Genomic DNA, 25,332 nt, shown 5'->3' with positions numbered 1-25,332 from the left:
TTTCTCTCCTTGAAAATGTTTTAAGATGTAAAATGAACATCTGTGGAAAAGCTCTGTTACATAATGCTTTGTAAGTTATTTATCAGATGTCTAACCATTAATGGATAATATTAGTTGAACTTTTTTACTTTGATGTTTATTGTTCTTCATATTTCCTACAGAAGGTGTGTCATAATAATGCTATTCCTTTCTCTAACATTTAGCATTATTATTCGGGCTTGTGTGCCTAACCATTATTTTAAAGTGTATATGCCCTCATTATGATTATATTATTAATACCATGCTAGGTTTTAAGAATTGTTTCCCTTAGAAGACCCTGAAAAAGTTTCTGTAGAAAGATTTATTTTTTTATTTTTTATTTTTTAGAGTTGGTTGCAAATTTAAGCTGGAAGTTGAATTGTACTTTTGCTTCAGTGTTTTTAAAACTCTGAATAGCTTATGGAGACTGGGCAGTATTACTTGTTTGACAACTTTGGATGTGCCTTTCTAATTTACTGTAAATCGTCCTATGTACAAAATAAATAATGACTTAACAATTTTGAAGGAGTTAAAATATAAAATCCCTATGTGAAGATAGAGACTTGACCGTTAAATGATGAGAGAACTAAATTAAAAATCTATACATCTCTGAAAATGTAAAAAATATTATTTTTATAGGAAAGCAAATGTTTGCTGCAAATAATCTAAAAAAGGTTAAATGCTGTTAAGGTGGATCTTTTCATATTATTCAGTATGTTCTTCGTTGAATTTGACCTTTTTTGATGGATTAAAAATTACAGCTCTTTGCAAACAATACAATTAAGCCAGACTATCAATGGTAGTAGCAACTAAACTGAAGACTGTTAGAGCTGAAAACCCTCAACCCTTCCAGTACCCCCATTTTGACAGAATGTGGAGTAGTTTCAACGACTTGCCAGAGGTCACTGTAACAGATCTTTTGAATTCAGATCAATATCTTTTTCCACTATATTACACTAGTATTTTTTTGTTTTAAGATTTTTATTTTTTAAATGTTTATTTTTGAGAGGGAGAGAGAAGAGAAAAGAGAGGGATGGAGGGGCAGAAAGAAGGGGACAGAGGATCCAAAGTGGGCTCAGTGCCGACAGCAGAGAGCTGGATTGGGGGAAGGGTTCAATCTCACCAGCCGGTGAGATCATGAGCTAAGCCAAAACCAAGAGTCTGACGCTTAATGGCCTGAGCCACCTAGGCACCCCAACAACAACTTCTTCATAAACTTTTTGTTATGAATCATGATTTGTTGTAATCAGATTAATTTGAATTTAATTAAGCAAAATATAAATAGTGATGTGATCAAAACATAAAGGAGGAGCAAGATGGCAAAAGAAAAATCAAAGACATGTCGTTACTTTGAAAACATGAAGGTCAGCTATATCATATAGAGATATGTGTGTAGAATGGTGTTATCCCCACCCCCTTTTTCCTTTTTACAGTTAAGGAGATGCGATGTGTTTTCCCTGTTACCTTTCTTATTTTTTTTCCTGATATGCTTGAGACATTTTCATAGCAAACTTTATCTCCTTATTGTTCGTCATCTATTGTTTTCCATGTTATCAGGAAATTCCCTTTCAGTGCCTGCCTTCTCTACCCACCACATTTCTGATTTAAAAAAACAAAAAAACTATCCTGACATACTTGTTGGGGATATAGTTTAACAACTCTTTGAGAGACTATATAGGCCCCAATTTTGTCCAGGCCTTTACATAGACAATGTATAATATCTCTTATGGTCACTGGTGGTATCTGAAAAGTACTATGCCTAGAATTTCTTGCACTCATGTTTATTTTGTTTTAAAGAAGGTAAAAAGCTCTTAACTCTGAAAACTGTATTTGGAAATTTTCCATATTATCAAGAAATTTCTTTGGTTTGGCATTCTCTTAACAGATTATCTTGTTGGTATTATCATGTTTTGAATGGCTTCCTTGTTTAGCATTAAAGGCTGTTAAGAAATTCAGTAATACTCATTGTTAGGTTAACTTACATAGGCATTTACTGAACACCAGTATACTTAGTAATATAATTGCCCCCAGCAGACTTAAGAGTTAGATACAAAAAGTGTAGCAGTGAAAATAGATTCATGCTTTATTCATAGACAAATTTAGCAAAATTTATTGAATATTTACTGTGTGTCAAATGTGCTAGGCTCTCAGAATTCACTGAAACAGATGATGGTCCTTGGCTTTCATGGAGCTCCAATTATTGTTGTGCTATAGTTATCTACTCTTAGTGCACTCCAGAGGGGACAAGTTTTCACACAACGAATACTGACAGTTGCAGAAAATGTACGAAACAATAGGGCCACACTATTTTGGATTTACAGTTTTCTTTTACTGTGTTATATATTGTCAGGTATGTATGTATGTATATATGTATGTATGTATGTGTGTATTTATTTATTTATAGTATTTATTCATCTTAGAACAGGGGAGGGGCAGAGAGAGAGGGAGACACAGAATCCGAAGCAGGTTCCAGGCTCTGAGGTGTCAGCACCTTCATGTTTTCAAAGTAACGAGATGTCTTTGATTTTTCTTTTGCCATCTTGTTCCTCCTTTCTTAAATTTACCATCTTAATCATCTTTAAATGAACAGTTCAATAGTGTTAATTAAGTATATTCACATTGCAGAAGATTTCCAGATCTTTTTTACCATACAAAACTGAAACTGTACCCATTGAACTCGTTTCCCCTCCCCCACCATTCCCTTGCAACCATTATTCTACTTTCTATAAATTTGACTACTTTAGACTACTAATTTGTCACATAAGTAGAATCATAGAGTACTTGTCTTTTTGTGGCTGGCTTATTTCACTTAGCATAATATCATCGAAGTTCATCTATATTGTAGCATATGACAGGATTTCCTTTGTATGGCTGAATAATATTCATTGTATGCATATACCACATTGTCTTTATCTGTTCATCTATCATGGACATTTGGGTTGCTTCTGCCTCTTGGCTTTTGGGAATAGTACTGCTGTGAACTTGGGTGTATAAATAATCTCTTTGAGATCCTGCTTTCAACTCTTTTGCATATATACCCAGATGTAGGATTGATGGATCATATGGTAATACTATTTTTCATTTTTTGAAAAAATATGCTTACTTTGGTAACTTTGCTTTTACCTTCTATAAAGAAACTTTATTTCCATTTATTTAAAAAACTTGTTTTAATGTTTGTTTATTTTTGAGAGAAAGAGTGTGAGCAGGGGAGGAGCTGAGAGAGAGGGAGACACAGAATCTGAAGCAGGTTCCACGCTCTGAGCTATCGGCACAGAGCCTGATGTGGGGCTCGAACTCATGAGCCGTGAGATCATGACCTGAGCTGAAGTCGGGTGCTCAACTGACTGAGCCATCCAGGCGCCCCTCTATAAAGAAACTTTAAAAAAAAAAAAGAAAAAAACCCTCACATTTTTGTGCTATGTTTATAGTCAGAACTACATTTTTAACTTTTCTGAGTACTTTTCTCATAAGATTATTTCCAAATTTCCTAACTTAATGGAGCAAGATCATTAATATATACATAATAGTTATTATCCAGCTGCTTTTAGGTTACTTAAATCTCAGATGTTTGTAAAGTAAAATGCTTAAAATGGAACTCAAGGGTTGAGATTTGAGACAGGAATTATTGCTGGTTTGGATTGTATAAGAAAAATTGTCATGATATACAATGTGAGCATGCTTTTAATGATAAATCATTCTTAGGTAACTGGTAATTGCTTACCTCTTTATTTTAATTACTTTCGCATAAAACGCCACAAAAAGTAAAGATGGCTTGTTGCTGGCAAACATTTCCCTTTATGGAAATAATTCTGTGATTCCCCCACCCCCCAGCCACAGAAAACTGTTGTCCCAGACAATTGGATATTCTCATCTCTAGCTTATATACTTACTTAGGAAACTGCAGCTTGGCCAGACATCTTGGTGTAATGGTAATTAATCTTTTAGTCAAATGCCTGGTGGGAGCTGTCTTAATAAAAGCTCTAACATATCATCACATTGTATTATTTTTACCTGCAATATGAAGCAAACTCAGATGCATCCAGACTTAAATTACTCGTGGTTCTTTGATTTACTTCTGAAAACGTTTTGACAACTAATTGGTTTATTTATTTTTTAATGTTTTATTTATTTTTGAGACAGAGACAGAGTGTGAGCAGGGGAGGGGCAGAGAGAGGGGGAGACACAAAATCTGAAGCAGGCTCCAGGTTCTGAGCTGTCAGCACAGAGCCTGACGCGGGGCTTGAACTCACAGACTGCAAGATCATGACCTGAGCTGAAGTTGGACCCTCAACCGACTGAGCCACCCAGGCGCTTCCAATTGGTTTGATTCTTTTTTTTTTTTTCTCTTAACATTTATTTATTTTTGAGACAGAGAGAGACAGAGCATGAACAGGGGAGGGTCAGAGAGGGAGGGAGACACAGAATCTGAAACAGGCTCCAGGCTCTGAGCTGTCAGCACAGAGCCCGACGCGGGGCTCAAACTCATGAACTGTGAGATCATGACCTGAGCCGAAGTTGGACGCTTAACCGACTGAGCCACCCAGGCGCCCCTTTGTTTAATTCTTAAAATGTTATTTCGGTAACTAAAATGGAGGTATTGAAAAATATTATATATATTATATTACTTAGGTGTGCCTTACCATAAAAATTTAAGAAATAAACATTTCAACTTAAATAGGCGCATGTTGAAAACATGGGTGGCTCAGTCGATCAAGCAGCCAACTCTTTTTTTTTCTCTGTAATGTTTATTTATTTTTTAACTTGTTTATTTTTGAGAGAGTGCGAGTGGGGGAGGGGCAGAGAGGGGGATGGAAGATCTGAAGCAGGCTCTGTGCTGACTGCAGTGAGCCCAATGTGGAGTTGAACTCACAAATGGAATCATTAGATGACAACCTGAGCTGAAGTCAGATGCTCAACTGAGTGAGCTACCCAGCCCCCCACCATGGATGTTTATTTTTATTTTTTTATTTTATTTTATTTTATTTTATTTTATTTTATTTTATTTAAAAAATTTTTTTAACATTTATTTATTTTTGAGACAGAGACAGAGCATGAACGGGGGAGGGTCAGAGAGAGAGAGGGAGACACAGAATCTGAAACAGGCTCCAGGCTCTGAGCAGTCAGCACAGAGCCTGACGCGGGGCTCGAACTCACGGACCGCGAGATCGTGACCTGAGCCGAAGTTGGACGCTTAACCGACTGAGCCACCCAGGCGCCCCCATGGATGTTTATTTTTGAGAGAGAGAGAGAGAGAAGAGAGGGAGGGAGGGAGGAGGAGGGGCAGAGAGAGAGGGACAGGGAATCTGAAGTTAGCTTCATGTTGACAGAAAGCCGGATGTGGGGCATGGCCAACTCTTGATTCCTGCTCTGATCATGATTTCCAGTTCATGGGATCGAGCTCTGAGTTGGTCTCTGTGCTGACAGCATGGTGCCTGCTTGGGATTCTCCCTCTGTCTCTCTGCCCCTCCCCCGCTCATTTTCTCTCTCTCTCTCTCTCTCTCTCTCAAATATTAAAAAGTAAAAAACATAGGGACGGAAAATTGTGTAAAAAAATTTTATACTCCATGGACTATTCAGTTTTAAAGTTTATATGTTTATTTTGAGAGAGAGAGAACACATGCACAGGAGGGGCAGAGAGAGAGGGAGAGAGAGAATCCCAAGTAGGTCATGTACTGCTTTGCTAGCCTGACTTGGGTTGGAACCCATGAACAGTGAGATCATGACCTGAGCCAAAATCAGGATTCAGACATTCAACCCACTGAGCCACCCAGGTGTGCCCCTCCTAATTATATTCTTTTCTTTTCTTTTTTCTTTTCTTTTCTTTTTTCTTTTCTTTCCTTTTTTCTTTCTTTCTTTCTTTCTTTCTTTCTTTCTTTCTTTCTTTCTTTCTTTCTTTCTTTCTTTCTTTCTTCTTTCTGAGAGAAAGGGCACTAGTGAGTGGGAAGCAAAGAGAGAGGGAGAGAAAATCCCACAAGGGACAGAGAGAGTGATAGAGAGAGAAGCAGGGCTCACCCGAAGCAGGGCTTGACCATATTTTACCCAAAGTGGGGCTTGTGCTCACAAACTGTGAGATGATGACCTGAGCCAAAGTCAGATGCTTAATGACTGAGCTACCCAGGCATCCCCCTAGGTATATTTCTAAGAGAAAAAGGAACATATGGCCCCACAGAAACTTGTATACTAGTGTTTATGGCAGCATTATTCATGGTTATGGAAAGATGGAGACAATCTAAATGTCCAGTGGATAAACAAAATGTGATATATCCATGTGATGGAATATTATTCAGCCATTAAAAGGAATGAGGTATTGATAAATGCAATGTGAGTGAGCCTGGAAAACATTCTGTTGTTGGTGTTTTTTTTTTAATAATGTTTATTATTTACTTTTGAGAGAGAAAGAGACAGAGCACGTGCCGGGGGAGGGGTAGAGAGAGGGAGACAAAGAATCCCAAGCATGCTCCAGGCTGTCAGCATAGAGCCTGATGTGGAGCTTGACTTCATGAACTGTGAGATAGATCATGACCTGAGCCAAAGTCAGACGCTTAACTGACTGAGCCACCCAGGTGCCCCAAAACATTCTGTTAAATGAAAGAAATAAGCCAGAGAGAAGAGGTCACATATTTTAACATTCTGTTTATATGAACTATCTAGAATAGGAAAATCTGTAGACACTGGTTGCCAAGGCATGGGGTGAGGGGAAAATGGAGAATGATTACTTAATAGGTATGGGTATTTTTCTGGGGTGCTGAAAGTTTGAAAGTATAGAGAGGTAGTGGTTGCACAGCATTGTAAATGCACTAAATGCCACTGAATCATACACTTTAAAATGGTTAATTGTATGCTAATGGTTAATGGTATGCTATGTGAATTTCACCTCAATTTAAAAAAAAATTCTAAGAGGGGCACTTGGCTGGCTCAGTCGGTAGAGCATGTGGATCTTGCTCCCGGGGTTGTGAGCTCAAACCCCACGTTGGCTGTAGAGCTTACTTAAAAAAAATTCTAAGCATCAGTGGGTCAAAGGTTTTATACATTTAATATTTTGATATTTACAGTTAAATTGATTTTCTAAAGCTAACAATTTATATTCCCATTATTATCAGTCTTTGCCAATAAGAAGGGGAAAAAGATTCTTGCTTTAATTAGCATTATTTGAGTATTAGGGAATTAAATATATTTTCATTTATTATTTGCATTTTTTCTTTTCTGAGTTGCCTGTTTTTATTTTTTTCCTAGTACTTTGTTTTAATATATCTTATAAAAGCTTTAATATTTTCCCTCATTACTACTTAAACATTTTTCCTGATTGGTCTCTTATTCTTCCAGGTGAATTTGACACATTTTGTCAGGTTCCCCAAATAAATACTTCTGGGATTTTTATTTTACATTTGATTTTAGCCAAAAAGCTGAGAAGTGATGGGAATTTTTATTTTGATTGATTCATTATGTTTTCATTATTTTCTTATTTGTCCTACACATTTCTTGCTGGTTAAGCTTAGTATTTTATAGTTTTTGCTGTTCTTATGAATAGGACCTTTTCTTCCTTTTTTTAATTAATTAATTTTTAAGATTTGTTTTCCATTTTTACTTTTTTTTAAATGTTTGTTTATTTTGGGTTGGGGGATGGGGCAGAGAGAGGGAAGAGAGAATACCAAGCAGGCTCTATGCTGTTAGTGCAGAACCCTACTTGGGGCTCGAACTCATGAACTGTGAGATTGTGATCTGAGCTGGAATCAAGAGTTGGATGCTTAACCCACTGAACCACCCAGGCACCCCTTCTGGTTTTTACTTTTATTTGCATTTATTTTATGCAGAATTTACTTCCAGGCCGTAAATTTTTTTTTTTTTTTTTTTTCAGTTTCTTCTGGGATATTTTTTACTTCTGTGCAACTTCCTCTTCTGGTTTAGGAACAATCTGCTCTTTTTCAGTAAAGATCATCTCCATGTGCCAGGGAGAGCTCATGTATGGATTAATCTGACCCTGAGCCCTGTTAAGTTCTGTGCCGCATCTTGGGGACTTTGTTCACCTGGATGTGCTCAATGACCAGGGAAATCTACATCTAAACCCTTAAGGTCAGCATTACTCTCTGCATTTTTAAGCATGTGCAGTAAAAATTCAGCACTCTTTTTGGGCCACCAACATTGTGTCCAGCCCCACTGTTTGGCCTTGGGCACACCTACCAACTCCACCATTGTAGCGAAGAATGGCACACATTGCTTCTGCAAAGTGACATCTTTCAGATGCTTGGTCCTTTTCAGATATGCATGTCCTTAATGGCCTGAGTAGTTTCACCAGTATTCTTTAAGCGAGCATGAAGATTTGAACCTCTTGATTTGCATGATTTTCTTGGGTTCTCTGGGCTAAGTGAATAGCGGACCATTTTCAGAGATCCCCTCAGGCTGCTTACGGGAAGAGCTTTAAGATTTTATTTTTAAGTAATCTCTACACCCAACACGAGGCTCATACCCACAACCATGAAATCAAGAGTCGCATGCTCTACCAACTGAGGCATCCAGTCACCCCTCTTCCATTTTATTTCTTACAGATTCTTAGTTTGTAAATAGGAAAGCTATTGACTTATGGGCATTGATTTCATATGGCTTACTGTAATCTTACTGCTTTCAATAGTTTTAGTGATTTTCTTTGGATTTCTAGGTATACTCCTGTGACCCACAAATAATTTTACCTACTCCTTTCTAGTATTTATACTTCATTCTTGTTAAGTAATAGTTGTAATAGTAAGGATCCTTGTTTTATATCTCTTTCTAAAGGGGTGGTTTTTAATTACTGTGTCCTATTCTATCAAGTCATTTGCCACAATTTATTTCTCTTTTGTCAAATATTCAGGTAGTTTCAAATTTTCCTGTGTTTTAAATATAGAATATAATGGAGCATACAGCTTTGTCTTTTTTTTTTTTTTTAATTTTTTTTTTTAACATTTATTTATTTTTGAGACAGAGAGAGACAGATCATGAACGGGGGAGGGTCACAGAGAGGGAGACACAGAATCCGAAACAGGCCCCAGGCTCTGAGCTGTCAGCACAGAGCCCAACGCGGGGCTTGAACTCACGGACCGCGAGATCATGACCTGAGCTGAAGTCGGCCGCTTAACCGACTGAGCCACCCAGGCGCCCCAGCTTTGTCATTTTGAATCATAATGTACTTAGAATAAGTTGTTAGGAGTTTATTGGTGATTCATTCATTATGTAGTATTAAAGGAACAGAAAACCTAAAATATATTAAATATGTCTGAATTATCCATTGCCATATCAAGCAAAAGTTGAAGGAAACCAGTATAAGAGAAGGAGTACACAGATGCATAGATGAGCACCTGTATATTTTCATGGAGTAGCATTTCTGTCTCCCATCCTTTTGTGATACTGTCATTGGCAGTTTAAAGCAGCAGTGTGTTTTTGCAACACTAGGTATAAATGAGAATATTTGCTTTTAGTACTTACCTAGTAATCTAGGTAAATTAAGACAAGATGAAGTCTGGTTCTCATATTAAAAAGTGACTGTAGAGTTTATGCTTAGGGAGCGGTTGAAATATTAACTATAGTACCTCAGATTATATAATTGTACTGCAGGCATTACTCATGCATAAACTTTAAGAGCTCTATCATTAAGAGGTACTCAGCACGTAGGTGCGTATTTGGTCACTGCAGGGATCTCAGAATGGTGTAGATGAAGAGTTACTTCTTTATTTCAGACTTTTATGTATAATGTAACTATTATCACAAATAGGTAAAGTGTATTGTGCCTATGAATAGTATTGGGAAAAGATGGAAAAGTGATAATGATTTGATGGGATGGTAGGATTTTGGATGTTTCCATATCCTTTTTTGGTTTCCGTTACTCTTATTAGTACTATTTTTAAAAAATCTTACCACAAAACATGATAGATGACTATTACTATTCATTTTTCTTCAGGCCCTACAAGCAAAATTAATCTGGTCTTGTTTAGGGGAGAGTCTCTAGGATACCTGAGTTTAAAGAACTTATCTTCCCTATGTACATTTCTACTTCAACATGCTTTCATGGTTTTATTATCACATAGCATCTCATTACTATATTTTATCCAGAAAGTTTTCTGAAAACATGAAGTTTAATCTGTACTGTTTCTCCTTTCAAGACAACACTGTGTATTCAGAATGGTTATTTCTGCATTACTAATCAACACCAAACTACTTTTAATGGGAATCAAATATAATTTGAAGACTTTGATATGATTTTCCTTTTTTAATGGTACATCCAGTGGTTAGAAGCAAAATATTAATGTGCTTTTTATTTTTTGTTTGTTTTACAATATTCTTTTATTGGTGCTGTTTTAGAGATACTGATGATTGAGTTTTTTTCAAGAGAAAAACTTTAATTAATATAAATCTTATTTTGTGGGGAGAAATGTGAGAAGAATACATTAGTCACAGTAGATTCTTCTTTACTGAAAACCTTTAGAGAAGAACCAACCTGTAGCTTTTTTTTCCCCCCAAGGAAAAAAAAACACACCGATGATTGAATTTGATATTATAACTCTTCTAGATAAGTTCAAAATAACATACTGTGAGTAGTAGGGGTGCACATATAGATGGGAGGAAAAAAACATTAAAAGTCACATTCAACCCTTTTATTTTCTTAATATACAGTGATTTATTGAGTGCCTCCTATGTGTCAGGAACGATGCTAAGTATGCTTTATATTAATTTTTTTTAATGTTTATTTTTGAGACAGAGAGAGACAGAGTGGGAGCAGGGGAGGGGCAGAGAGAGGGAGACACAGAATCTGAAGCAGGCTCCAGTCTCTGAGCTGTCAGCACAGAGCCCGATGTAGGGCTTGAACCCACGAACCATGAGATAATGACCTGAGCCGAAGTTGGACACTTAACCAACAAAGCCATCCAGGTGCCCCTGCTTTACATTAATTTTATTAGTCCAGTATAATTATATCTTTTTTGCTGATGAGGAAAGTAAGGCTCAGAGAGGTTACTCTGCTGGTAAGTGGTGAAACCAGGATTCAAACCTAGGTTTGTCAACTGCACCATTATAGTGCATTAATAGTGTATTTAATGTCCTTGTTAATTTTAATCATCAGAGCCTCCCGGTAATTTAAAAATATCAGTTTATGGATATGAAAAGTCCAACTGTCAGTCAAAATAATCTTGATTTAGGGCACCTGGGTGGCTCAGTTGGTTAAGCATCTGACTTTTTTTTTTTTTCCAACTTGTTTTTAATGTTTATTCATTTTTGAGAGACAGGCAGCGCGTTGAGCAGGGGAAGGACAGAGAGAGAGGGAGACACAGAATCTGAAACAGGCTCTAGGCTGTCAACACAGAGCTTGACATGGGGCTCGAACCCACAAACCATGAGATCATGACCTGAACTGAAGTTGGACACTTAACCAGCTGAGCCAGCCAGGCGCCCCCATGCATCTGACTCTTGAGTTCAGCTTAGGTCATGATCTCATAGTTTGCAGGATGGAGCCCTGTATTGGGCTCTGTGCTATGTGTGGAGCCTGCTTGGGATTCTCTCACTCCCTCTCTCTTTCTGCCCCTCCTCTGTGTGTGTGTGTGTGTGTGTGTGTGTGTGTGTGTGTCTCTCAAAATAAAAACTTTAAAAAAAAAAAAAAAAAGAACCTGATTTAAAAACCAACAAGAGAGGAGAAGATATGCTTATCTCTCCTTTATTTTATTTTTTTTGGTGCAGAAAAAGTGGTTTTATTAAGCATGGAGATAGGACCTGTGGGCAGAAAGAACTGCCTCATCTTTCCTTTAATCAGGAAAGTGGAAGCATGAATTAAGTCCAAAATTAATTTTATTATTCTCCTGTTCATCACTTTCTTGCTCTTAATAAACTGAACCAAATGACTATATTCTCTTAATCTTTATATCCTTCTCCCACAGCTTTCCTCTGTGTGTGTGTGTGTGTGTGTGTGTTTAAATAAATTACAAATTATTATATCATTAAATTAAATGATTTAAATAAATCATACCAGTTTGAATAATAATAGTAATTACAGCTAGTTTGGGAGGGATGTTAAAGTGAGACCCCTTCTCCAGGAAACTATCACTGTGCTGAGAGTTGGGGGGAAGATATGACAATTCTTACTTATTTTCTCTTTCTTGAAAACCAGTTTTCATTGTGGAATGATGTTGATAAAGGTGGGAAGTAGGTGAAAGTCTTGGAATTTAGTAGGAGAATTTCAGTATGTTACTAATAATCAAATTTTGAGATCTTTATTTTTTGGACACAAAAAATAGGGATATCTGTACTTTTGAATTCATGTTGGGTAACATAAAACTACAGTGTTTAGTAAAGAAGCATTACTGGGGCGCCTGGGTGGCTCAGTGGGTTAAGCTTCCAACCTCGGGTCAGGTCATGATCTTACCGTTCGAGAGTTCGACCCCTGCATCAGGCCCTGCACTGACAGCTCAGGACCTGGAGCCTGCTTCGGATTATGTGTCTCCTTCTCACTCTGCCCCTCCGCACTCACCGCTCTGTCTCAAAAATAAATAAATGTCAAAAATTAAAAAAAAGAAAGAAACATAACCAAAGCTGGAAAAAAACAATCTAGTTTTGATGGAGAGACCTCTGAATTATACTTCCTCAAATGATCCCAGTTAAAATTTGTGGATTGCTTTTCCCTTTTTTTGCCCCCCTAAGCCTCTTTGCTGGGAGGGTGGACTTTAAAAACTCCTCCATCATTTAGTTATAGTGACACCTACTGGTAAGAACCTTTGACATCGTGCAGATTGCTCCATACTTCAAGAAAACTACCCATTTACTGAGATGTGAAGAATCAGTTGTTAAATCTATAAAACATGGTTAATAATAAAAGGGTGAGATGCACAGGCTGATTTTTTTTTTTAATTTAGTTTTTTGCTGTCTAGGTGTTTTTATTTTATTTATTTATTTATTATTATTTTTTTAAAGTAGTAAGCCCTGTGTGGGATTGGTACAGTGCTTTCTTTTTTTTTTTTTTTAATTTTTTTTTTTTTTTAACGTTTATTTATTTTTGAGACAGAGGGAGACAGAGCATGAACGGGGGAGGGTCAGAGAGAGAGGGACACACAGAATCTGAAACAGGCTCCAGGCTCTGAGCTGTCAGCACAGAGCCCGACGCGGGGCTCGAACTCACAGACCGCGAGATCATGACCTGAGCTGAAGTCGGACGCTTAACCGACTGAGCCACCCAGGCGCCCCCTGTGTAGGTGTTTTTAATGATAAAAGTTATATAATTATATTACAGAAAATGAGAGAAATTGAAAGGAGAAAAAACTAATAACTACTCCCCATCACAGTCACAAATTTTGGTGTGTTTTCTTCTACTTTATTTAAATTTGAATGTATTTAATTTTTTTTGTTTACTTATTTTGAGAGAGAGCATGAGCACAGGAGGGGCAGAGAGAGAAGGAGAGAGAGAAAATCTCAAGCAGGTTCCGCACTGCCAGCGCAGAGTCCGACATGGGTGCTTGAACTCACGAACCTAAGAGATCATGACCGGAGCCGAAATCCACAGTCAGACACTTAACCAACTGAGCCACCTAGGTGACTCTTCTTTAAAGCATCTAAACTGAGCTATAGCTCCTATACCATATAATTCACCCATTTAAAATGTACAGTTCAGGGGGCAGCTGGGTGGCTCAGTTGGTTACACGTCCAACTTTGGCTCAGGTCATGATCTGACGGTTAGTGAGTTCTAGCCCTGTCAGAGCCTGGAGCCTGCGTCAGATTCTGTGTCTCCCTGTCTTTGCCCCTCTCCCACTCATGCTATGTCTCCCTCTCAAAAATAAACATTTAATTTTTTTTTATTAAAAAATTTTTTTTTAATTTTTTTTAATTAAAAAAAATTTTTAGTGTACATTTCAGTAGATTTTAGTATATTCACCCAGTTGTGCAACTACCACCAGAATCTATTTGAGAACATTTTCATCACCCTAAAAAGAAATACCATGTGGTTCATTAGCTGTCCTTCTCTGTTCTCACTTGTCATTGCCAGTCCAAGTCAACCACTACTTGCAGGCTCTATGGATTTGCCAGTTCTGGACATTTCATATAAATGGAATCATGCAATATGTAATATGTAGTATTTTGGGACTGACTTCTCTCGTTAGCATAATGTTTGCAAGGTTCATCTATGTTGTAGTATGTATCAGTATTTCATTGTTTTTTATTGCCAAGTAGTATTTCATTGTGTGGATATAACACATTTTGTTTATCCATTCATCAAATTGACACAGTTGGGTTGTTTTTGCTTTTTGACATTATGAATAATGCTGTTAATGAACATTTGTGTACAAGTTTTTCTATGGACATATGTTTTTATTTCTTTTTGTTACATACTTAGGAGTGGAGCTACTGGATTAGATTCTAAATTTTTTTTAGTGTGCTTTTATTATTTTTGAGAGAGAGCGTACATGTGCCGTAGCGCGCACACATGCATGCAAGTGGGGGAGTGGCAGAGAGAGAGAGGGAGACCTGAAGTGGGCTCTCTGCTGTCAGTGGGGCTCGAACTCATGAATTGTGAGATCATGACCTGCGCTGAAGTTAGATGCTTAACCAACTTAGCCATCCAAATGCCCCTCAAATTTTTTTAAATATTCATTTTTAATGTTTGTTTATTTTTGAGTGTGTGTGTGAGTTGGGGAGGGGCACAGAGTGAGAGGGGGACAGAAGACCTGAAGCAGGATCTGTGTTGATAGCAGAGAGCCCGATGCAGAGCTCAAACTCATGAACTGTGAGATCATGACCTGAACTGAAGTTGGATACTTAACTGAGAGCCGCTCAGGCGCCCCAGTTTTAATGAGTTCCTTTGTGTGTTTTAAAGTTCTTAAAAATACAACAGCCTTACCTTATCTGCTGGGGATACTATCATCCTCTAGTTGATGTATGAAACTGTGGATAGTACTGAATCTTATATATTCTATGTTTTTTCCTATATGTGCATATCTATGATAAAGTTTAGTTTATAAATTAGGCACTATAAGTGGTTAACAACTAATAATAAAATAGCAGTTACAACAATATATCATAATAAAAGTTATGTGAATGTGGTTCCTCTCTCAAAATATCTTATTGTAAAGAATATATATGTATTATTGTACTTTACTCACCTTTTCTGTGATGCTGTAAGATGACAAAATGTTTACGTCATCTTGGACGTAGTGAATCCATCTTGGATGGAGTGAATGATGTAGGCATTGTGACATAGGGTTAGGCTGTAGTTGACCTTCTCACAATAATGTCAGGAGGATCATCGGCCTCCAACTGTGATTGACTGTGGGTAACTGAAACTGTAGAAAGAGAATCTGCAGATAAGGGGACACTACTGTATTTATTGCCTCTCTTTTGTTCATATCCCGTGCAGTCTTGCTGTTTCATTTATCTCCCAGAAACTTTGAAGTTCCCTGTACTGAGCTGTTAAATCCTGACTGTTTTTACTCCTAAATATTTATTTAAAAAAATTTTTTTTTATGTTTATTTTTTTTTTTTTATGTTTACTTTTGAGAGAGAGAGAGACAGAGCATGAGTCGGGGAGTGGCAGAGAGAGAGAGAGGGAGATACAGAATCTGAAACAGGCTCCAGGCTCTGAGCTGTCAGCACAGAGCCTGACATGGGGCTCAAACTCTGAAACAGCGAGATCATGATCTAGGCCAAGGTCGGACGCTCAACCAACTGAGCCATCCAGGCATCCCATCTTAATGTTTATTTATTTATTTATTTATTTATTTTATTTATTTATTTATTTTAATGTTAATTTATTTTTGAGACAGAGAGAGACACAGCATGAGCAGGGAAGGGGCAGAGAGAGAGGGAGACACAGAATGTGAAGCAGGCCCCAGGCTCTGAGCTGTCAGCACAGAGCCCGACGCGGGGCTCGAACTCACGAACTATGAGATCATGACCTGAGCCGAAGTCGGATGCTTAACCGACTGAGCCACCCAGGCGCCCCTTAATGTTTATTTTTGAGAGAGGGAGAGACGCAGCATGAGTGGGAGAGGGGCAGAGAGAGAGGGAGACACAGAACCCGAAGCAGGCTCCAGGCTCCAGGCTCCAGGCTCCAGGCTCCAGGCTCCGAGCTGTCAACACAGAGCTGGACGCGAGGCTCGAACCCACAGACTGGGAGATCATGACCTGAGCCGAAGTCAGACGCTCAACTGACTGAGCCACCCAAGGCACCCCACTCCTAAATATTATCTGTGCCTTTCTCTTCATTGGAACCACAGCCCTACTTTAGACATTTATTATCTTCCACAATTATCTAATGGGATAGCCCATAATATTTCACTTTTTTTTCTTCTAATACTCCCCCTCCCAATTCTTATGATACTTATATCAGAGCATTTTATTAGTACTTTATTTTATAAATTATAGGGCAGATATTATAGTTGATTTTATTTTATATCTTCCCAGTAAGATAGAAGCTTTATAATGGCCAGGATTATATCTGACTATCTCCAGAGCTTAATACAATATCTGGCATGTGTCCTTATTCCTAGACTTATACTTACTGGGTTAAAAAATAAGTCAGGGGCACCTGGGTGGTTCATTCAAGCATCCAACTTCAGCTCAGGTCATGATCTCACTGCTCGTGAGTTCGAGCCCCATGTCGGACTCTGCGCTGACAGCTCAGAGCCTGGAACATGCTTTGGATTCTGTGTCTCCCTCTCTCTCTGCCCCTCCCCTGCTCTCTCTCTCTCTCTCTCTCTCAAAAATAAATAAACATTAAAAAAAGGTAACAGGGCACCTGGGTAGCTCAGCTGGTTAAGTGTCCGACTTCAGTTCAGGTCATGATCTCACGGTTTTTGGGTTCACGCCCTGCATCAGGCTCTCTCCTGACAGTTCAGAGTCTGGAGCCTGCGTCAGATTCTGTGTCTCCCCTCTCTGCCCCTCCCCCGCTCCCACTCTGTCTGTCTCTCTCAAAAATAAATAAACATTAAAAAAAAAAATAAAGATTAGTCAGATTTTAAAAACTTGATGTACATTGGGCCATAATGCCCTATGTACACACACCATGCTGATTCCCTGCTAAATCCTTTTGTGCACTCATGCTGCTGGGAGTTGTATGAAAGTGCTTACCTCCCCATGCTCTCTCTACCATAACTTTTCAAAACCTCAGTCATTTGAATATCTGTCTTGGATCTGATGATATCATCTATTTTGAAGTTCATCTCTCTATATCCGTCTTCTCCCTTTACTCAGCCATCATTCTACACCATATTCCACTCCTCTTCATTCCTTCACTCTACTCGTAATGTTCCCTCTACTTGGGAACCCCTCCCTTGCCAACATTTTTCACCTGGCTAACTCCTATGCATTCTTTAGAGTTTGGCCCAAATATCAGCTCCTCTGGGAAGTAAGCCTTCTCTGAAGTTCCAGAATGGGGAATTTACCCTTTTCAATACCAGAACATCCTTGGAATGGCTTTTACTATAACATTTATGTTACTATTTTGAAATTATCGGTTTCTCTCTTCTCTAGAGAACTACAAGCTCTTCACAGCGAGAACTATTTGTTTGAATCCCCAGAGCTTAGTATAGTACTTGGAACAATAGACAGTAAATAATTGATAAACATTTCTATAGTCTATTCTTAGGGAGTCCACATGGCATAGGGTACTATAGGGATAAGCCCTAAAGGAAGTTCATATATAGTAAAGTCTGTAAATTGTGTGTGTGTGTGTGTGTGTGTGTGTGTGTGTGTGTGTGTGTGTGTGTGAAAGAGAGAGAGAGAGAGAGAGAGAGAGAGAGAGAGAGAATAATATGTTGTAGTAATTCTATAATCAGGAAAGAATTAATGTGGAAAAAATGAATTTCAAACTTTTTTTTTCCTTTTTGAGCTGGGGAGAGGGGCAGGGGGAAAGAGTGAGAGAATCCCAAACAAGCTCCATGCTCAGTGCAGAGCCCAAGCTTGATCCCTTGATTCTGGGATCATGACTTGAGCCGAAATCAAGAGTTTGATGTTTAAGTCACTAAGTCATCCAGGTGCCCATGGAAAAAATGAGTTTAGAAGCAAGGTATATGGATTTGTATCGAGCACAAGTTACTAATGAATTAGCAAGGGCTTATGTTCTGTCTCAGGAGGAAGTAAGTTTCTGGTGTCTGTTCTCTATTCTTGTGTGGTCTAATTTAATATAAATTAATTAGAATTTTTTGTTAGATGTGTACCCACTTACAGTTCTGGGAGCTGGACAAAAAAAAAATAAAATAAAGGCTCTTACCAATTTGACACAAAAAATAGTGACACAAAATACTTGTAGGACATACTGAAGTGTAGACCATATAGTCAAGAAAAATTAATGGGCCCAGCAGAGTTATGACTTACTTAAAAAAAAGAAAAAAAACATATATATTATTATATATATTATATACATACATAATTTCTTTTTTTTTTCTTTTTCTTTTTTTTTTTTTTTTTTATAGTTAGGGAACGTATATTTAGCTGGATATACCAGGAAACCTATTATGACTTAACTAGGTAGGGGCTTATTTTTATGTAACATGAAGTCTGAAGGGTGAGTCCAAAGTTCTTGCAGCAACTCAGGGAACCCTGGTCATGTTTACTTTTGCCTGAATGTGAGACAGTTGCCATGCTTGTAAGGCAGCTGCACTAGCTTTGGGCATTGTCACTTCTTTCCAGACAGGATAAAGGAGGAAAAAGTGAAGCTTGATAAAGGAGGAAACAAGCTTAGTTGTTCCCATTTAAAGAGCTTTCCTGGGATGGCGTGGATGGCTCAGTCATTTAAGTATCCAACTCTTGATTTCAGCTGAGGTCATGATCTCATGGTTCATGGTTGAGATCAAGCCCTATGTCAGACTCTGCTCTGATAACGTGGAGCCTGCTTGGGATTCTCTCTCTCCCTCTTTCTCTGCCCCTCTTGTACGCACGCTCTCTCTCTCTCAAAATACATGGATAAACTTAAAAAAAAAAAGAGCTGGAAGCCTTACCCAGCAATTTTGTTTTACACCTAATTGGCCAAGACCCTGTCACTTGACTGCTTCTCATCTGCAGGGGTATCTGAGAAGGGGGATATTTTTTTTTTTTTAACGTTTTTATTTATTTTTGAGACAGAGAGAGACAGAGCATGAACAGGGGAGGGTCAGAGAGAGGGAGACACAGAATCTGAAACAGGCTCCAGGCTCTGAGCTGTCAGCACAGAGCCCGATGCGGGGCTTGAACTCATGGACTGCGAGATCATGACCTGAGCCGAAGTTGGCCGCCTAACCGACTGAGCCACCCAGGCACCCCGAGAAGGGGAATATTTTTAACCTGGCACAGTGTTAACCTGAAAAAAAAATCAGGTGGCTTTTGGGCAGGAAGAAGGAGTGAATGGAAACTGGAAACATGTGGTAGTATCTACTTTTGAGCCCCATAGCCTAATGCACATGCATACACATACCACTGAAACAACCACAAATAGAGAATGAGGAGTCCACTTAAATAATTACTTTATGTATGTATGTATGTATTTAATTTTTTGTAAGTGTGTTTATTTATTTTGAGAGAAAGAGAGCATGCAAGCGGGGGAGTGGCAGAGAGTAGGGGAGAGAGAATCCCAAGCAGGTTCCACGCTGATAATGCAGAGCCCAGTGCAAGGCTCAGTCCCACAAACCATAAGATCATGACCTGAGCCAAAATCAAGAGTTGGACACTTAACCAGGCGAGCCACCAAGGCACTTATTTAAAAGTGTACTTAAGTACACTTAAGTACAAGGTACTTATTTAAAAATTTTTTAATGTTTATTTTTTGAGAGAGAGAGTGTAGGCTGGGGAGGTGCAGAGAGAGAGGGAGATATAGAATCCGAAGTAGGCTCCAGGCTTATCATGACCTGAGCTGAAGTCAAATCAGATGCTCAACCAACTGAGCCACCCAGGTGCCCCTATTTATTTTTAAAAATAATCTCTATGCTGAATGTGCAACTGGAACTCACAACTCCTGAGATTGAGTCGCGTGCTCTCCCAACTGAGCCAGCAAGATGCCCCCTAAGTAATTACTTTAAAAGACTGAATCTTTATTTCAAAACTTTCAAAATATGACATACTGAAAATTGTGGGAAAATAGTGGTAGTTGTCTGTTTTTTTCCTTCTTCCTCCCCCCCCCCTTTTTAAAATTTTCCTGAATCTCCCTTCTAAAAACAGTATGTTGAGCTTGCATATCTCCTAATGTGGTGTGATGAGAATGTATTGCCCTGATATGATATTCTTCTGCAAAACATATAAGTCTAGTCTAATGAGAACCCCCCCCCAAAAAAAAATTCAAATTATGAGATATTCTACAAAATACCAACCAATATTCTTAAAAACTGTCAAGGTCATGAAAGGCAGAGACACATAGATCTGAGGAGCCTAAGGAGACCTGGCAACTCAATGCAGTGTAGTATCCTGGATGGGATTCTGGAAGAGAGTAAAGACATTAGTGGAAAAACTGATGAAATCCAGATAAAGCCTATTGTTATTTACTAGTATTGTATCACTTAATTAGTTTTGACAAATGTACCTTGGTTATATAAGATTATTAAGGGAAGCTCATTGAAGAATGTGTAAGAACTTTCTGAATTATCTTTATAGTGTCCCTGTAAGTCCAAAATAGTTCCAAAACAAAAATTATAATAGCTACAGAAACTAAGATAGCAAAACCAAAAACTCTATAGTGAAACCTTATTATCTATAATGAACTGTAGGGTACCTTGGGTGGCTCAGTCAGTTAAGCCTCTGACTTCGGCTCAGGTCATGATCTTGCAGTTGGTGAGTTTGAGCCCCACATGAGAGTCTGTGCTCAGTGAGGAACCTGCTTCAGATCCTCTGTTCCCTTCTCTCTCTGCACATCCCCCTCTCATGCGCATGCGTGCTCTCTCAATAAACATTTTAAAAAATGAGTTAAAAGAATTTAAGGTAGAAGTTATGAGAGAAAGTATAAATTCACATTAGGGGTGCCTGGCTGGCTCAGTCAGTAGAGCATCTGACTCTTGATCTCAGGATCTTGTGCTCAGAGTTGTAAACTTGATTTATTTTAAAGTTTATTAAGTAATCTCTCCCCCAACGTGAGGTTCGAACTCATGACCCTTGAGCTCAAGAGTAACGTGCTCTTTTGACTGAGCCAGCCAGGCACCCCAATAAACTTGAATTTTTAAGAAAAGGAAGGGGCGCCTGGGTGGCTCAGTCGGTTAAGTGTCCGACTTCGGCTCAGGTCATGATCTCACGGTCCGTGAGTTCGAGCCCCGCGTCGGGCTCTGTGCTGACAGCTCAGAGCCCGGAGCCTGTTTCAGATTCTGTGTCTCCCTCTCTCTATGCCCCTCCCCTGTTCATACTCTGTCTCTCTCTGTCTCAAAATAAATAAACGTTAAAAAAAATTAAAAAAAAAAAAAAAAGAAAAAATTCATCTCGTCACTTTGCAAGGATTCTAGGAAAGCTGCTAATTGTTATGCAAACTAGTAATTGACAGAATCAAGCATTAATTTTTTCTCTTATGTTAAATTGTATCTCAAGCATAACCAAGTAGTCAATGTAGAGATGAATTTGGAGGCCATCTATATGAATTTTTTTGTAAATGTTTTGTAAAAATGTAAAATTTTTACATTTTATCACTCCCAATTGTCAGCTTTTGTGTCATTAAAAAGTACAGTCCTTCTCTACCTTTTTCTGATTTGCTTGGACTGGGAAACCAGATTAATAAAATTATTATTATTTTGAAAAATAAAGTACAATGTATTGTGAATTACTATTTCTGTTACTAAAGATGCTTTTATTTCTTGATTTAGAGCTATATTCTGGATGTTCCTACCGCTTAGATGATGTGTTACCTATATTGTGCTTGAATGTGGCTGAACATACAAACACTTCCTGGACTGAGATTTGATTCTTCAGATTAAATCTATTGTGTAAAATGAAACATGTTCAGAAAACTCATTGTATGCTTAATATAGGTATAGTTTTGAAAGTCAGTCATACTGTGTTAATACTTACTGAATTAAAGAAGACCGTGTTCTCCAAATAATTCCAGAGACCAGGTGAATGGAGAAGGGTGTGGGAACTACCCTTTTGAAAATTATTGAGGAGTTTCTTATTTTAGTATTGCCTGGGTCTTTTATCAGAGAAGAATAAGTTATTTGACTTGTCATGGTGGTCTTCTTAAAAGTTCATGACTTCAGCACACTTCTTCCCTTTGAAGAAACTGAAAAAGTGTGTTAACTGCCACAGCTATTACAATAACTGATGCTAGAGGCAACCCTGGGTTGGGCAAGACTGTCATTAAACTGTGCCTTTGGTTTACTTGTTATTTTCATCATGGAAAGGAAAATCTTTAATTTATTTCATTGCTTAACTGATGCCACATTCTAAGATAAAACTGTTCTTTTTCTAAAACTGTTATTAAAAGAGGCTGGAAACAGACTCTGGTTTGATGCTGATGCTTTGTTAGTATTTCATCCCTTTTTAAAGTTAAATGAAACTCATTTAACCCCATTTCCAGTTTCATATTTAAAAAAATCCTTTGCAGTCATAGCAGGGGTCAAGGAGGATATTAGCTTTGACTGTCCATTTTGTTTTTAAAATTTTTTTTATTTTTTATTTTTTTATTTAAAAAAAATTTTTTTTAATGTTTATTTTTGAGACAGAAAGAGAGCATGAACGGGGGAGGGTCAGAGAGAGAGGGAGACACAGAATCTGAAGCAGGCTCCAGGCTCTGAGCTGTCAGCACAGAGCCCGACGCGGGGCTTGAACCCACGGACCGCGAGATCATGACCTGAGCTGAAGTCGGATGCCTAACCGACTGAGCCACCCAGGCGCCCCTTTAAAATTTTTTTTAAATGTTTATTTATTTTTGAGAGACAGACAGAGCATGAGCAGGGGAGGGGCAGAGAGAGAGGGAGACACAGAATCCGAAGCAGGCTCCAGGCTCTGAGCTGTCAACACAGAGCCCGACGCTGGGCTTGAACTCACCGCGAGATCACGACCTGAGCCGAAGTCGGACGCTTAACCGACTGAGCCACCCAGCCGCTCCTTGACTGTCCATTTTGTAAGAATTTGATAGAGGCTTAGAGATACGGTTTTACAGAGTCCTAGTATCTAAGTATTTCTTTGTTTCCCTTTTTACTGAATCATGCCATGTCCTGGATGTTAGGCTTATGTCTCAATAAAATGGAGAAAAGTTTGCTTCTTTCTACTTGATTGTGACAGTAGAGAACTTTGGGGTTTAATGAATTGCTTCTCTGATTTTAATGGAGTTAGATTAATTTGGAAAGTAGATCAAAGATGATTTGCTTGTATGGATCATGGTTTTGCTTATTTTGTTTCTAAAGACCCATTGTAGATAGCTGAATCTACAGGTTCATAAATATCTCTTCTGAAGGTAATTTTTGGTAGGTAACTACTGGTGATATTAACTAACATTCTGTCTTACCTGCTGAGCTTTTTGGGCTTATTTCAAGAGGAGAAATTATCCATCCCCATCACAGGGAGTTTCTCCTCAGTTTCATATATAGTTTTTAAGGCAAATTGATTAAATAAAATAGTGGTATATATCTTATTCCATGATTTCTCACAGTTGTTTTCCCACAAGATATTTTCCTAATAATATTAGCTACAGTGTGTTAAATGTTTGTTATGTGACAGATACTGTGCTAAACATGTATTATTTTTCACAACTTTATGAGATTGATAATGTTTCATCCCAGTTTTACTGAGGGAGAAACTGATAACTAAAGAACGGTCACATATCTACATCTGTCCTACTCCAAAACCTGTTCTTAACCTTGTACTCCAGTCCTTCCTGTTAAGCTCTGCCAAAATCATGAACATCTCAGAACACTACAATTTATTTTAATGCCATAGGTTGATGCTTAGAAGTGATGCAATGAGAAGGAAAGCACCAGGAGAACTTATTATTAGGCATTGTAACAAAATTATGTTGATGAGCTGAAAAGAGTGGAGGTTAGGTGCAGAAGTAAAACCAAGCACTGAGATTTGTAATGTTTCTTTTTTTAAATCTTTATTTTCTTAGAGAGTGAGAGAGAGAGAGCACACGCGCATTCGCAGACACACATGCAAGCAGGGGAGCAGAGAGAGAGAGACTGAGAATCACAAGCAGACTCTACACTGCCAGTGCAGAGCCCCAATGGGACTTGAACCATGAGATCATGACCTCATGTTTCTAGTTTTTTGTTGTTACAAAGCTATAGAAAACATTATCGTCGCTGTGCCTGAGTGGCTCAGTTAGGTGTCTGACTCCATTTCAGTTCAGGTCATCTTTCAGTTTGTGAGTTTGAGCCCCATGTCAGGCTCTGTGCTGACAGTGTGGAGGGTGTTTGGGATTCATTCTCAAGTGCGCGTGCGCGCTCTCTCTCTCTCTCTGTCTCGCTCTCAAATAAACTTTCTTAAAAAAATCATCACATATTTTTGTATACTCAGGAGTATATCCATAGGACATTGTTGATTCAAAGTGGAATTACTTTGAAGATGTATATTTAAAATTTTTTTTAATGTCATTTTATTTTTTAAAATAAACTCTGTGCCCAACATGGAGCTTGAAATAATCACCTTGAGATCAAGAGTCACATGCTCGAGGGTGCCTGAGTGGCTCAGTCGGTTGAGCCACTCACTCTTGATTTTGGCTCAGAATCCCTGAAAGATTCTTTCTCTCCGTCTGCTCCTGTCCCCCACTCGCACTCTCTCTCTCAAAATAAATATTAACAAAAATTGCCAAATTGGCCTTCAAAATGTACTGATTTATCATCACCTATGTATAAAAATGCCTGTTTCCCCATATCCTTGCTAATTCTGTGCATTATTAGAGTTTTAACTTTTTGTGATCTGATAGGTGAAAAATTACAAAAGTCCACTATACATAGAATTGCATTTTAAAAATTAAATGAGAATGGGGTACCTGGCTGGCTCAGTTGATAGAGCATGCAACTCTTTTTTCTTTTTCTTTACACTTATTTATTTTTGAGAGACAGAGTGAGACAGAGCGTGAGCAGAGGAGGAGCAAAGAGAGAAGGAGACACAGAATCTGAAGCAGACTCCAGGCTCTGAGCAAGTGTTCAGCACAGAGCCTGATGCGGGGATTGAACCCGCAAACTGTGAGATCATGACCTGAGCCAAAGTTGGACATTTAACCAACTGAGCCACCCAGGCACCCCTAGAGCATGCAGCTTTTTATATCAGAGTTGTAAGTTCGAGCCCCACATTGGGTATACAGATTACTTAAAATATTTTTAAAAAATTAAATGACATTGATCATGTTTTTATATATTTGCTAGCTCTTTGTATTTTCAATGATGGTTTTTGAGATTTCAAGAATGGATGGCAATATCAGTAAATGTGGCT

The 25,332-nt window shown here is 38.3% G+C and overlaps 1 protein-coding gene across 1 annotated transcript in view; it reads left to right on the top strand.

Annotated features, from left to right (window-relative positions):
- Positions 1-25,332, top strand: part of SP1 (Sp1 transcription factor) — a 38,413-nt gene that overhangs the window by 7,015 nt on the left and 6,066 nt on the right. The window lies entirely within an intron of this gene.

Source organism: Panthera pardus, unplaced genomic scaffold (genome assembly GCF_024362965.1).
Source record: "Panthera pardus isolate Hobbes unplaced genomic scaffold, ASM2436296v1 HiC_scaffold_6, whole genome shotgun sequence".
NCBI lineage: Eukaryota > Metazoa > Chordata > Mammalia > Carnivora > Felidae > Panthera > Panthera pardus.
This window is presented reverse-complemented; position numbering and strand designations above follow the sequence as displayed.